Below are 17,168 nucleotides of genomic sequence, written 5' to 3'. Positions count from 1 at the left end.
TCCTTGATTTTTGAAAAACGGAAACGATCCATAAATTACCAGAAAATCCGGAAAACACGTAAAATACATTCAAACCCACATAAAATCAAATAAAACAGGTATCTTAATAAAGACACTAATAATTACGCGTCCCGTTTGCAGATAAGTTCATATAATTGCAATTTAAACATATTTTAATCATTCGAAAAATTTTCTAGCCCGCACAGAAACACACATAACAGTTATAACATCTCATATCATGGCATTAATTACTTTAAAATTATAAAACACACCATATTTATTTATTTAACATATAATATTCACATAATTTTCCCGGTTATTACATCCTTGCCCCCTTAACAGGATTTTGTCCTCAGAATCATCCTAGGAAAACAAATGAGGATACTTGGATCGCATTTCGCTTTCCAATTCCCAAGTCGACTCTTCAACCTTGGGATTCCTCCACAAAACTCGCACTAAAGATACAGACTTATTCCTAAGTACTCTTTCTTTCTTATCTAAAATATGCATTGGTTGCTCTATAAAAGATAAATCTGGCTGGATCTCGATTGGCTCGTATTCTATCACATGGTTCGAATCAGGCAAATAACGCTTCAACATTGACACGTGGAACACGTTGTAAATATACTGCATGTGAGGTGGTAATGCTAATTCGTAAGCAACCTTTCCCACATGCTTCAAAATCTCAAAAGGACCAACATAACGTGGACTCAGTTTTCCTTTCTTCCCAAATCTTGATAAACCCTTCCAAGGTGAAACTTTTAATAACACTGCTTCTCCAATTTCAAATTCCATATCTTTTCTGGTAGGATCTGCATATTTGTGTTGACGATCTTGTGCTACTATTAATCTTTTCCGAATGAGTTCTATTTTCTCTTTTGTCTGCTGGATCAATTCTGGACCCAAAATCTTTCTCTCACCAACTTCTTCCCAACATATTGGAGATCTGCATCTTCTCCCATACAAAGCTTCATAAGGCGGCATTCCAATACTGGCATGATAACTGTTGTTGTAGGAGAATTCAACCAATGGCAAATGTTCGTCCCAACTCCCTTCAAAATCTAGTGCACATACCCTCAACAAATCTTCAATAGTCTGAATCGTCCTTTCACTTTGGCCGTCTGTCTGCGGATGATACACGGTACTCATGTTTAGCTTCGTTCCGAGACAATCTTGAAAACTTCTCCAAAATCTTGTATTAAATCGAGGATCTCTGTCTGAAACTATGGATACTGGAACTCCATGTCGGGTCACAATTTCCTTAAGATATAACCGAACCAATTTATCCATTGAGAATCTTTCGTTGATAGGAAGAAAATGTGCTGACTTCGTTAATCTGTCGATAATAACCCAAATAGCATCATGATTCGCCCCGGTCCTCGGTAATCCAACTATGAAATCCATCGTGATATGCTCCCACTTCCATTCTGGAATATCCAATGGTTGTATCAGTCCACTAGGCCTTTGATGTTCCGCTTTGACTCGCTGGCAAGTGTAACACTTACTTACCCATTCTACAATTTCTTTCTTCATGCTTGGCCACCAAAAATTTTCTCTTAAGTCTCTGTACATCTTCGTACTTCCGGGATGAATTGAATATCTGGAGTTGTGAGCGTCTCGAAGAATTTCATCTTTCAGCTCGGCTACGTTGGGTATCCATATTCTGGAAGAAAATCTTAATATTCCTTTATCATCCTTTTGACTCCCTATCTCTTCTCCTGTTAAACTGTCTCGTTCATGGCTCATAACTTCTTTCTGACATCTTCTTATCTTCTCTAATAGCTCTGGTTGAAAAGACATTGCACACAATACCTCTGTAGACATACTTGGAATAGTGACCTCTATTTCCAGCTTCTCAAATTCCTTGATAAATTCCTCAGATGAAGTTATCATGTTTAACTTTTCTTTTCTGCTCAGAGCATCGGCCACCACATTTGCTTTGCCTGGATGATAGTTAATAGTACAGTCATAGTCCTTGATTAGTTCTAGCCATCTTCGTTGTCTCATATTTAATTCCTTTTGGGTAAAGATATACTTCAAACTCTTGTGGTCCGTGTAGATCTCGCACATTTCTCCATAAAGATAATACCTCCAAATCTTCAATGCAAACACTATAGCTGCCAATTGCAGATCATGCGTTGGATACTTTTCTTCATGTGGTTTCAACTGTCTTGAAGCGTAGGCTACCACCTTGTCATGCTGCATCAAAACACATCCCAGTCTTTTGTACGACGTGTCACTATAAATTACAAAATTTCCTTGATCATCTGGCAAGACTAGAACTGGAGAAGATATTAATCTATTCTTTAATTCTTGGAAACTCTCCTCACACTTCTTATCCCATTCAAATTTCTTGTTCTTCCTGGTGAGCTTTGTCAATGGCGTAGCTACCTTTGCAAAATCTTGCACAAATCTCCTATAGTAACCTGCCAGTCCAATGAAACTTCGCACTTCTGTTGGTGTTTTTGGCCTCTCCCAGTTGATTATGGCTTCAATCTTTGTCGTATCTACTTCCACTCCTTTATTGCTAATCACGTGCCCAAGAAATCGTACTTCTTTTAACCAAAATTCACACTTGGAAAACTTTGCGTATAACTTCTCCTGTCGCAGTATCTCCAGAACTATCCTCAAATGCTCTGCGTGCTCTTTTTCTATTTTGGAATAGATCAAGATGTCATCTATAAACACGATCATGAATTTATCCAAATACTTCTTAAATACTCGATTCATCAGATCCATGAAAGCTGCTGGTGCATTGGTTAATTAAAATGCCATCGCTAGAAACTCATAATGCCCATATCTGGTTCTGAATGCGGTCTTCGGAATGTCTTCAGGCTTGATCTTCAGTTGATGATATCCGAATCTTAAATCAATTTTAGAGAACCATACAGCGCCTCACAATTGGTCAAACAAATCATCGATCCTTGGTAACGGGTACTTGTTCTTAATAGTCAGCTTATTTAACTCTCGATAGTCAATACACAGTCGCATACTCCCGTCCTTCTTCTTGACAAACAGTACTGGTGCACCCCATGGGGATACACTGGGTCTTATAACTCCTTTCTCCAAAAGATCTTGCAGTTGAGTTGCCAATTCTTTCATCTCCACTGGTGCCATCCGATACGGAGCTTTAGAAACTGGTTCTGTTCCAGGTGCTAGATTAATTGCAAATTCAATTTCTCTATCGGGAGGTAATCCTGGCAGATCGTCTGGAAAAACATCTGAAAATTCGTTGTCAACTGGGATCGCTTCTAGTGTTGGAACTTCTTTGTTGGTGCCTACCACATGGGCTAAATATGCTTCGCAATTCCGACGCAATAACTTTTTCACTTGAGCGATCGTTAAGAACTTCTTCTCTTGCCTATTTCCTCGAAATATCACCTTCTTCTTACTACCCAAGGTCTGAAGTCTTACTTTCCTATTCTTACAATCAATCTGAGCGTTATTTTCTGACAACCAAACCATTCCTAAAATAACATCAAATTCTCCCAACTTAAAAGGTATCAAGTTGGCAAAGAAATGATGTCCTCCTATCTCAACATCACACCTCGGGCATACTCGGTCGATAAAAACTTGGTCCTTATTAGCTAACTCTATCATTAACGCTTGTTCTAACAACTTAACTTCACAATGCAGTTTATCGACAAAATCTTGAGAAATAAATGACCTTGTAGCTCCAAAATCAAATAGAACTTTTGTAACGACCGAGGAATTACGCTTGTACTATATTATGATAATGATAAATTATGTGTAATATTATGTGATTAAATGTGTTAAGTTGTTAAACCGTAACTGTTATGTGCTATGTGTTGGCTGTTTTGATCCAAACGTGTTTTGGATATTTATTGAGCGTTTTACCGTCAGTTATATATATTATATTAAAACCTGTACAGCTCAAAACTATGTTTAAAAAGCCCATAGTTCAAACAAAATCATTGGCTCTATTTTATTAAAAATGCCCTATACCATATCGCTATTCTGAACCCCTAGACGTTTTACAAATTGACCTTTTTCACGAAAAACGACTTTTCCGGACCCCTTCGGGTACCAAAAACCCCACAAAAATTATATTTTTATTTTTATATGATCATGAAATTATCATATATCATTTTTCTTTGTATTTTTGTAATTTTCACAATTTTTGGGAATTTTTAGTATTTATTTTGTAATTATTGGATATTTAAAAATTCAATATTAATACCCAAAAATTATAAAAATTGGGGCCAAATATTTTTATTAGGAGTATAATTAGACCCTTAATTTTACTTAGGGGTATTATTTTCATAAATATAAATACCTGATTTATTAGTAATTAAATCAGTTAATTATACAGAAAAATCAGAAAATAAAAAGAAAAAGAAAAAGGAATTAGGGTTAGGGTTTCTGTGAAGAACAGGGCAGGAGGATCAATCGCGATTTTGAAGGTGATTCCGACAACCAAATCGAGCGTGTAAGTAGTCAAATTGAAGCTAGTCATTCGCAGTTTCTGTTTATGTGATTATTTTTGTTGATTGTTGAGTTAATTTTAATTTCGTGTTTTCGGGTTTAATTCTTGAATTCGGGTTTGATTCTCTGTGTGTTGTTTGATGTTATTGTTATTGGAGATGAGTAGATCGTTATTGTGCGAGTCGAATGGTACCGGATTCGTGGTGTTTGGCTTTGGTTTCGTGCTCGTCGGAAAAACGGCGACGCCGCCGTCGTTCTTCATCTCCGGCTGTGTTCGACGAGGAAGGAGGACGGGGAAAGGCCAGGAAGGAGAAGGGGAGCATCGTTTTGTTGCTGTATGTCGAAAACGCAGAAGAAGCAAGTTGGAATCGAACGTTTCGTGTCGCCGAAAATTTCCACCGGCGTCGGATTCTGGGATTGCAGGGCGGTGTTCTTCCCGACCCGGTTGCCAGCCGGTTTTGACCCGGGTTCAATCCTAAAAACCCTAAATCCTGTTATGTTTTTGTGTTTCTGAATAAAATAATTAATTATTTATATTTTTGTAATTAAAAATCAGTTTTAATAATTCTAAAAAAATTAATTAAAAATTAGTTTGATATTCTGAAAAATAGTATTTATAATTTCTGAAGTATTTTATTAAATTATAAATTCGAATTTATTTATTTAATTAATTATTTAATTATTTATCTAATTATTTATTAATTATCTAATTAATTAATAATTGGGTAATTAATTAATAATTGGGTAATTAATTAGTAAATAAGGATTAGAAATAATTAAGTGAGGTAATTAATAATCCAATAATTAGTTAATAGTGCGAATAATGATTCGGTAATTAGAATTATTATTCGAGCGTTAGTTATTCGAATAATATTGCGCTAATTATTCGTATTGTATAATAGCTATCGGTAATTATCTGTTTAGCGAATCATATGAGTTTCAATAATGATAGAATAGTTCGGTAATTATGTGGGAATTGCGAGTAGCTCGTAGTTATACGAGTGATTAATCGTTAAGTTGATTTATAATTCGAGTAATTCGTAGTTATTCGATAAATAGTGTATCGGTTAATTAAATTTATTGATTATTTATAAATAATCGATCTGATCGAATAAGTAATAATAATTTGTAATAAATAATAATAATTCCTAATAATTAGGGATTGATTATTTTAAAATATAATAATTATTAATTAATTATTTAAAAATATGATTAAGGATTGTTTAATTATAATTAATTATTTATAATTAATTATTAATTAATTAAATCTTGTTTAATTCATAATAATTCAACCGTTAGTTCGATTTGAGCGAAACGAAGACCCCTAGATTCAGAAAAATGAGACGAATCCAATAAAAATAGTTGTAAGTTATAATTTCTTCCGAAAGAGAGTGGTTTGGTGATAATTGATAGTTCGTAGGTCCTAGTAGGAGTATAATTGAGCCGAATAAATCCCGAAAAATTATAATAAAATCAGATAAGACTAGTAATGTAGGTATAAGCCTAGAATTGATTATAAAAATAATTATAAATCTAGAAATTAATTATGTGCTTTATGTGCTACGTGCTTTATGTGATTATGTGAACCTATGTATTGTATAAATGTATGTGTATATATACGAGTCAGATAGAAACGCATGGGTAGACTGATAAGGTTGTGTGTTATCAATTCAAGATACACGTATATAGTAAGTTATCTAAATGCCTATCTTTCCATGATTTGTTCAGTGTTAGCAAGGCCAAGCAAGGTAGGGTCAGAAGGCGGTGAGTTAAACCAGGTTAAGTACGCGCAAGGCAAGTTTTTCCCCTATTCTAAATTCAGAATAGTGATTTATATTTCTTTTCTATCGTATCAGTTATCTTTGATAATCATTGTTCATATACACTGTTACCCATTTAATATTGCTTGATTCCAATTTCATTTCAATCCTTGATTTACCCAATTTATTGAATTCCCTGTTCATATTTCAATTCCTTTACCCTTGTTACATATACTCTGGTATATCCTGGTGTTGGGTATATATCAATTGCATTCCGATTGTTCCGGATGCTAAGCCTTGGACTGGATGGTTACTATACGGGCTGGGTTTTACCCAGACCATTATTTAATATGCCATAGTTGCCTGAGTACTCCTTATATTGGTTGGGTCTATGCAGTTGGGTATAGATCCGTACTATATTCTGACTGATCAGCAAGTTATAGTGCATATGTTGGTTCTTGTTTCCAGTCTTGTTCATTTGGTACTCGCCAGCATTAGCAAATTACTATTCTATACAGATTCAGATGGTTGTTCCAACTAGCAGCTTATTGTTTCACTCATTTCTCTTTCTTTATACTATATATATTGTTGCAGGCTTGTTGAGCAATTTTAGCTCATCCCTTTTTATTGTTACTCCTATTGTTTTACAGTTAAGGTAGAGAATGAAACCCATCAGAACCCGCATAGTCAAGAAGCGAGTCAAGCAGTGGGACCCTCTTATACCAAGAGTGTTCCTTCCTATTCCCGAAGAGAGCTTTGAATTGCCAGATCAGGTGTAGCAGGATAAGTAGTAATGTTGGATTGAATAAAAGTCTTGTGTAGTTTGAATAAAAGTTGTGTAGTGAGACTGTAGATAGAATAAAGTTTTGTAACAAAGAGAGTTCTTGAGCCAGGTTTTATTTAGTTGGGTTTTTAATAAAGTGTAGTATGTGATTCTTGTTTTCAAACTCAGACCTTAAAAGATCCTGAGTAGTGATAGTTCGGGGTAATTATTATATTTATATTCCGCTTGTGCAGGTTTAGTTGGTAATTGTTGTTAATAATGCCCCAAATCTATAACCCGGATTTGGAGGGTGTTATAGTTGGCATCAGAGCTTAAGTTTGACCTTTGAAAACAAGAACGTTAGGGCTAAGATAAGATAGGAAAATGAGATAGGATGAGAGTAAGAGTGTTAGGATTGTGTGTTTATGTGATTAGAAGTTATGAGTTTTAGGATTATGTTTTGATTGTTTTTGTGTTATTATTTTTATGTATATTAGATGGCTTCTTTATCATCGTCTACGGAGAGGACCGAGACAGATCCAGTGGATGCACCGGTATTAGCCCCAGTGTCAGAGCAGATCTTACTTCCATTGCCACTACCTCCACCATTGCCACCTGGACCACCACCAGAGATACCACTTCCCCCAGAGGTACCAGGTTTTGCAGATTATTTCCCATATTTTGAGCCAGAGATACCAGATTTTCCACCTTTAGAGTTTCCGATGTTTGATATTCCTGACATGGTTGATCTTCTGCAGTGGGAGGATTTGGAGCCTCAGATTCCTATGCCACCAGTCGAGATTCCAGAGATGCCACAGATGGAGCCAGAGGCAGAGCCGCCAGTATATGCACCTATGGAGCAGCCTGTCTTATTCCCTGCCCCATTAGCCATTTATGCACCTGTTCTGGGAGTTTATCAGTTTCCTCAGCCAGAGTTTATGGATGAGATCGTGGTAGATGGACCATTACCTTCTCGAGGTTCCAGCACTAATCTTCATGAGCATCATACAGTGACTTACCAGCGCTTTCAGGTAGAGAGGGAGGAGAGGATTAGATGGCAGAACCAGTGTAGAGAGATCCTTAGATTGTATGAGACGCAGACAGATGGTCCTGTCAGAGCATTACGACCAGATTATATACTGAGAGAGAGGCTACATCAGATTCATCGGATTAGTTCTCAGCAGCTTACTGATTTGAGACAGCAGGATCTTAGTGCGGAGACAGCATATCGTAGAGCATTAGGACTTACCGAGGCGGTGCTAGAGGCATTGCAGGAGGAGTTGAGCCACGTGCCACCAGGATTTTGAGACTAGCAGATCGATGAGTGTTGTATTATGTATATTTTGTAGATAGAGGTAGCATAGTATTGTATGACTAGTTTGTATGAGTATAGCTACTGACTTTGACTGATAGTAGTAGCAGTATGACTGTTATATCATAGGTTTTTGTATCAAGCACTGACACCTGCAGCTGGTGTTCTACCTATATATATATATGAGATAATCTTTTGTACATTTTCTTTATTTTATTTCCAGTTATTTAAGCATTTACATTTATTTCAGTACCATTGCATATTTACAAATGTAGTTTTATTTACGATCATGTTGTACCCTTATGTTTAAAAAAAAAATTAAAACACATCATATTGTTTTATTTATTCAGTTATTTAATAAGCTGTTTTATTTTCCCAAATCAACTGTTTTAATATATGTTTAATATACTATTATTAAAGAAGACCCATTGTTTATTTACCAGAAAGATGGCACCTAAAAGAAAAGTACAACCCGACTCATCAAATGGAAACACCGAGGGCCAAAACAATAATAACCAGATGGATCAGATGTTTAATCTCATGCAACAGCAGATGTTGATGATGCAACAACAAATGCAACAGCAACAGCAGCAGTTTCAGCAACAGATGTTACAGCAAGCCGCTCATCCAGGACATCAAGTACCACCAGCAGCACATACAGTCACTTTCAAGCAATTTCAGTCGGTGAAGCCACCGAAATTTATGGGTTCCACGGATCCTACAAAAGCGAGAGCTTGGCTGAAAGAGATGGAAAATGCTTTTTCGTTAGTAAAGGTTGAGGAAGAATAGAAGACGGATTTCGCTAGCTACTTTCTGAAAGGCGAAGCTAATTACTAGTGGGAATCGAAGAAAGCTTTGGAAGAAGAAGGTGTGGTGACCTGGGATAGATTCACTGATCTTTTCTTAGAGAAATATTTTCCTCGTTTTATGAAGAACCAGATGGAGATCAAATTCCTGGAGCTGAAGCAAGACAACTTATCGGTTGCAGATTATGAGACCAAGTTCACTGAATTGGAAAGGTTTGTTCCAGAGCAAGTGGATACGGACGAGAAGCGGGCCAAGAGATTCTAGCAAGGACTGAAACCATGGATTCGTAGCAGGGTAGCTGTGTTTGAACTGACAACTTATACGGTTGTTGTTCAGAAGGCTATGATTATTGAAGATGAAAGTGAAGCAGCTCAGAAAGAGAAAGGACCACGAAATTTTCAGAATCGTTTCAACAAAAGGCTGGGATTTCAAGCTTGAGGAAAAGTAAACCTTGGAGGCCAGAACAAAACAACCAGATGATGGGTAATCGACTTCCTGCCCCAACTCAGCAAAGGCTTATTCGACCGCCTATACCTGATTGCAGAATGTGTGGTAGAAAGCATACGGGAATTTGCAACAAGCCAAATGTCACGTGTTTCAAGTGCAAGCAAAGGGGACACTATTCTGGAGAATGTCCGATGGGAAAAGCAGAAGTTACTTGTTTCCAATGTGGGAGAAAAGGACATATCGCCAGAGACTACAGGGGAATTGCAATGGCCGCTAGTATTCCAAGAGTTTTAGCATTACCTCCACCTCCACTACCACAGCAAAATCAGCCTAGAGCAAGGACTTTCAATATGTCAATGAAGGAAGCGGTACAGAGTCCGAATGTGGTTGTAGGTACACTCCCTGTAAATTCCGTAAATGCTTTAGTATTGATTGATTCAGGAGCTACTAGATCTTTTATTTCTGAAGATTTTATCTCTAAGATAGATTGTGAGATCCAGTGGTTAGATGAAGTGTTAGTCATAAAATTAGCAAATGATGATCAGTTTGTAGTAAATCGAGTATGCCCGAGTTGTGATATTGAGATAGGGAGATGTCATTTTTCAGTTGATTTGATACCTTTTAGGTTAGGGGAGTTTGATGTTATTCTAGGAATGGATTGGCTATCTAGTAATAATGCTCAGATTGACTGTGCGAATAAAAGAGTGAAATTGCAAACTGAAGAAAATGAAACGGTAATATTTAAAGGTGAGAAGCAAAAGCAGAAATTCCTATCAATAATGTAGATAAGAAGATTGTTACGCCATGGATGTCAAGCTTATTTAGCCTATGTACGGGATGCTGATAAGGGAAATCTGAAGATTGAAGATATTCCTGTAGTTTGTGAATTTCTTGATGTTTTTCCAGACGAATTATCAGGACTTCCACCAGATCGGGAAATCGATTTCACTATTGACTTGATGCCAGGGACTAAACCAATTTCGAAAGCTCCATATCGAATGGCACCTGTTGAAATGAGGGAATTAGCAAAGCAGGTGTAAGAACTTCTCGACAAAGGAATTATAAGGCCAAGTGTATCCCCATGGGGCGCACCAGTATTGTTCGTGAAAAAGAAGGATGGTAGTATGCGACTGTGTATTGATTATCATGAGCTGAACAAGTTAACTATCAAGAATAAATATCCTTTACCTCGCATCGATGATTTATTTGATCAACTAAAAGAAGCAGCATGGTTTTCGAAAATCGACTTACGATCAGGCTATCATCAGTTAAAGATCAAGGCCGAAGATATTCCAAAGACAACGTTTAGAACGAGGTACGGACACTATGAATTTCTTGTGATGGCTCTTGGATTGACAAATGCACCTGCAGCATTTATGGATTTGATGAATCGAGTATTCCAGAAGTATTTGGATAAGTTTATCATTGTATTTATTGATGACATCTTGATCTACTCAAAGACGGAAGAAGAACATGCAGCGCATTTAAGAACAACATTGGAGATATTATGAAAGGAGCAGCTTTATGCAAAATTTTCAAAATGTGAATTTTGGTTGAAAGAAGTACAGTTTCTAGGGCATATCATCAGTAGAGAAGGCATTCAAGTTGTTCCAGCAAAGATTGAAGCTTTGTTGAATTGGGAAAGACCAAAGACGCCGACGGAGGTTCGAAGTTTCTTAGGATTGACAGGATATTATCGAAGATTTGTCAAAGATTTTGCGAAGATAGCAACATCGCTGACCAAGTTAACTCGACAAAGTGAAAAGTTTGAATGGAATAGTAAGTGTGAAGAAAGTTTTCAAGAGTTGAAGAATCGGTTGGTGACTGCACCAGTATTAATACTGCCAGACGAGCAAGGAAATTTTGTTATTTACAGTGACGCTTCGTATCGCGGGCTAGGATGTGTGTTGATGCAACATGGTAACGTCATTGCATATGCTTCTAGACAACTTAAACCTCATGAGCAGAAATATCCTACGCATAATCTGGAATTGGCAGCAATTGTATTTGCATTAAAGCTTTGGAGACATTATCTATACGGTGAAAAATGCGAAATCTACACGGATCATAAAAGTTTGAAGTATATTTTCACGCAAAAGGAACTGAACATGCGACAACATCGATGGATGGAATTGATTAAATATTATGATGTTACAATCAGTTATCATCCAGGAAAAGCAAATGTTGTGGCAGATGCACTGAGTAGAAAAGAAAGGTTGAATTGGTTAACTTCATGTGAAGAATTGGTTAAAGAATTCGACAAATTGGAAATTGAGATTCGTATTCCCCATGAATCTGCAGGAACTATCTACGCTATGACTTTTCAACCAGGGTTGCTAGAAAAGATTCGCCATTGTCAAGATAAAGTGATGAGTCAAGACGACAACTTAATGGGAGAGGAGATTACAACTCAGAAAGATAATGAAGGAATTTTACATTTTGCGTCAAGAATCTGGATCCCTAACGTGGCAGAACTAAAAGAAGAAATTATGTGAGATGCGCACAATTCGAAGTATTCCATTCATCCAGGAAGCACGAAAATGTATCGCGATTTGAGGGAAAACTTTTGGTGGCCGAATATGAAGAAGGAGATAGCAGAATGGGTGAGTAAATGCTACACATGCCAGCGAGTTAAAGCAGAACATCAATGTTCGAGTGGGTTATTGCAACCATTAGACATTCCAGAATGGAAATGGGAACATCTAGCGATGGATTTCGTAGTGGGACTTCCAAGGACGAAAGCAAATCACGATGCAATTTGGATTATTGTTGATCGATTGACGAAATCAGCACATTTTCTTCCAATTAACGAGAAATTTTCACTGGACAAGCTAGTGCACTTATATCTTAAAGAAATTATGATGCGTCATGGAGTACCAGTATCGATTGTATCGGATCGAGATCCTCGTTTCAATTCAAGATTTTGGAGACAATTCCAAGAATGTCTAGGAACGAAGTTGAATATGAGTACAGCCTATCATCCGCAAACTGACGGTCAAAGTGAAAGGACAATTCAAATGATTGAAGACATGCTACGAGTTTGTGCGATCGATTTTGAAGGTAGTTGGGATGAACATTTACCCCTAGTGGAATTTTCTTATAATAACAGCTATCACGCCAGTATTGGAATGCCACCTATGAAGCATTATATGGGAGGAAATGCAGATCACCAGTGCATTGGGATGAAGTTGGAGAATGCAAGATTTTGGGTCCAGAATTAATTCAGCAGACAAAAGAAAAGATTGAACTTATTCGAAAACGAATCGAGGCAGCACAAAACAGGCAAAACAAATATGCAAACTCAGCAAGGAAGGATATGGACTATCAGGAAGGAGAACACGTATTGCTCAAAATATCGCCATGGAAAGGATTGACCAGATTTGGCAATAAAGGGAAATTGAAGCCACGATACGTTGGACCATTTGAGATTTTGAAGAAAATTTGGAAGGTTGCGTACGAGTTAGCTCTACCACCCCATATGCAACACATTCACAACGTATTTCATGTATCTATGCTTAAGAAGTATAATCCTGGTATACGACATGTAATAAAATATGAACCAGTAGAACTTCAGGCAGATTTGTCGTATATAGAGCAGCCAATAAGGATTTTAGATAGGCAAGAGAGGGTACTAAGAAATAAGTCTGTGTCATTAGTAAGAGTTTTGTGGAGAAACCCAGTGGTTGAAGAATCAACCTGGGAGCTTGAGAGCGAAATGTTAGAAAAGTATCCTCAGTTATTTTTATAGTGTGATTCTGAGGACAGAATCCTGTTAAGGGGGGGAGAATGTAACGACCGAGGAATTACGCTTGTACTATATTATAATAATGATAAATTATGTGTAATATTATGTGATTAAATGTGTTAAGTTGTTAAACCCTAACTGCTATGTGTTATGTGTTGGCTGTTTTAATCCAAACGTGTTTTGGATATTTATTGAGCGTTTTATCGTCAGTTATATATATTATATTAAAACCTGTACAGTTCAAAACTATGTTTTAAAAGCCCATAGTTCAAACAAAATCATTGGCTCTATTTTATTAAAAATGCCCTATACCATATCACTATTCTGAACCCCTAGACGTTTTACAAATTGACCTTTTTCGCGAAAAACGACTTTTCCGGACCCCTTCGGGTACCAAAAACCCCACAAAAATTATATTTTTATTTTTATATGATCATGAAATTATCATATATCATTTTTCTTTGTATTTTTGTAATTTTCACAATTTTTGGGAATTTTTAGTATTTATTTTGTAATTATTGGATATTTAAAAATTCAATATTAATACCCAAAAATTATAAAAATTGGGGCCAAATATTTTTATTAGGAGTATAATTAGACCCTTAATTTTACTTAGGGGTATTATTTTCATAAATATAAATACCTGATTTATTAGTAATTAAATCAGTTAATTATACAGAAAAATCAGAAAATAAAAAGAAAAAGAAAAAGGAATTAGGGTTAGGGTTTCTGTGAAGAATAGGGCAGGAGGATCAATCGCGATTTTGAAGGTGATTCTGACAACCAAATCGAGTGTGTAAGTAGTCAAATTGAAGCTGGTGATTCGTAGATTCTGTTTACGTGATTATTTTTGTTGATTGTTGAGTTAATTTTAATTTCGTGTTTTCGGGTTTAATTCTTGAATTCGGGTTTGATTCTCTGTGTGTTGTTTGATGTTATTGTTGTTGGAGATGAGTAGATCGTTGTTGTGTGAGTCGAATGGTACCAGATTTGTGGTGTTTGGCTTTGGTTTCGTGCTCGTCGGAAAAATGGCGACGCCGCCGTCGTTCTTCATCTCCGGCTGTGTTCGACGAGGAAGGAGGACGGGGAAAGGCCAGGAAGCAGAAGGGGAGCATCGTTTTGTTGCTGTATGTCGAAAACGCAGAAGAAGCAAATTGGAATCGAACGTTTCGTCTCGCCGGAAATTTCCGTCGGGGTCGGATTCTGGGATTGCAGGGCGGTGTTCTTCCCGACCCGATCGGGTCGGGGACGACCCGGTTGCCACCTGGTTTCGACCCGGGTTCAATCCTAAAAACCCTAAATCCTGTTATGTTTTTGTGTTTTGAATAAAATAATTAATTATTTATATTTTAGTAATTAAAAATCAATTTTAATAATTCTAAAAAAATTAATTAAAAATTAGTTTGATATTCTGAAAAATAGTATTTATAATTTCTGAAGTATTTTATTAAATTATAAATTCGAATTTATTTATTTAATTAATTATTTAATTATTTATCTAATTATTTATTAATTATCTAATTAATTAATAATTGGGTAAGTAATTAATAATTGGGTAATTAATTAGTAAATATGGATTAGAAATAATTAAGTGAGGTAATTAATAATCCAATAATTAGTTAATAGTGTGAATAATTATTCGGTAATTAGAATTATTATTCGAGCGTTAGTTATTCGAATAATATTGCGCTAATTATTCGTATCGTATAATAGTTATCGGTAATTCTCTGTTTAGCGAATCGTATGAGTTTTAATAATGATAGAATAGTTCGGTAATTATGTGGGAATTGCGAGTATCTCGTAGTTATACGAGTGATTAATCGTTAAGTTGATTTATAATTCGAGTAATTCATAGTTATTCGATAAATAGTGTATCGGTTAATTAAATCGATTGATTATTTATAAATAATCGATCTGATCGAATAAGTAATAATAATTTATAATAAATAATAATAATTCCTAATAATTAGGGATTAATTATTTTAAAATAAAATAATTATTAATTAATTATTTAAAAATATGATTAAGGATTGTTTAATTATAATTAATTATTTATAATTAATTATTAATTAATTAAATCTTGTTTAATTGATAATAATTCAACCGTTAGTTCGATTTGAGCGAAACGAAGACCCCTAGATTCAGAAAAATGAGACGAATCCAATAAAAATAGTTGTAAGTTATAATTTCTTCCGAAAGAGAGTGGTTTGGTGATAATTGATAGTTCGTAGGTCCTAGTAGGAGTATAATTGAGTCGAATAAATCCCGAAAAATTATAATAAAATCAGATAAGACTAGTAATGTAGGTATAAGCCTAGAATTGATTCTAAAAATAATTATAAATCTAGAAATTAATTATGTGCTTTATGTGCTATGTGCTTTATGTGATTATGTGAACCTATGTGTTGTATAAATGTATGTGTATATATACGAGTCAGATAGAAACGCATGGGTAGACTGATAAGGTTGCGTGTTATCAATTCAAGATACACGTATATAGTAAGTTATCTAAATGCCTATCTTTCCATGATTTGTTCAGTGTTAGGAAGGCCAAGCAAGCTAGGGTCAGAAGGCGGTGAGTTAAACCAGGTTAAGTACGCGCAAGGCAAGTTTTTCCCCTATTCTAAATTCAGAATAGTGATTTATATTTCTTTTCTATCGTATCGGTTATCTTTGATAATCATTGTTCATTTACACTATTACCCATTTATTATTGCTTGATTCCAATTTTATTTCAATCCTTGATTTACCCAATTTATTGAATTTCCTGTTCATATTTCAATTCCTTTACCCTTGTTACATATACTCTGGTATATCTTGGTGTTGGGATATATCAATAGCATTCCGATTATTTCGGATGCTAAGCCTTGGACTGGATGGTTACTATATGGGCTGGGTTTTACCTAGACCATTATTTAATAGGCCATAGTTGCCTGAGTACTCCTTATGTTCGTTGGGTCTATGCAGTTGGGTATAGATCCGCACTATATTCTGACTGATCAGCAGGTTATAATGCATATGTTGGTTCTTGTTTCCAGTCTTGTTCATTTGGTACTCGCCAGCATTGGCAAATTACTATTCTATACAGATTCAGATGGTTGTTCCAGCCAGCAGCTTATTGTTTCACTCATTTCTCTTTCTTTATACTATATATATTGTTGCAGGCTTGTTGAGCAATTTTAGCTCATCCCTTTTTATTGTTACTCCTATTGTTTTACAGTTAAGGTAGAGAATGAAACCCATCAGAACCCGCATAGTCAAGAAGCGAGTCAAGCAGCGGGACCCTCTTATACCAAGAGTATTCCTTCCTATTCCCGAAGAGAGCTTTGAATTGCCAGATCATGTGTAGCAGGATAAGTAGTAATGTTCGGTTGAATAAAAGTCTTGTGTAGTTTGAATAAAAGTTGTGTAGTGAGACTGTAGATAGAATAAAGTTTTGTAACAAAGAGAGTTCTTGAGACAGGTTTAATTTAGTTGGGTTTGTAATAAAGTGTAGTATGTGATTCTTGTTTTCAAACTCAGACCTTAAAAGATCCTGAGTAGTGATACTTTGGGGTAATTATTATATTTATATTCCGCTTGTGCAGGTTTAGTTGGTAATTGTTATTAATAATGCCCCAAATCTATACCCCGGATTTGGAGGGTGTTATAACTTTAGCATCTACAGAGTTGACTGGAAGCATACCTGCAACCACGTCTGAACTCTAAACAGCATCCTGCATAGTCATGTTAAATGTCCTGGCCTTTGGTTGGTCCTTTGCTGGTGGTCCTTCAATCCTTGGCACATTCTGAGATGGAGCACCTGTAAGCCTTGGGGTGTTGCTCGTCGTACCTTGTGTTGGGCAATTCCTGGAAATATGCCCTGGCTTTCCACCCTTATAACATCCA

This window comes from Apium graveolens, chromosome 4, assembly GCF_009905375.1.
Source record: "Apium graveolens cultivar Ventura chromosome 4, ASM990537v1, whole genome shotgun sequence".
Lineage (NCBI taxonomy): Eukaryota > Viridiplantae > Streptophyta > Magnoliopsida > Apiales > Apiaceae > Apium > Apium graveolens.
Note: the sequence above shows the minus strand (reverse complement) of the source record.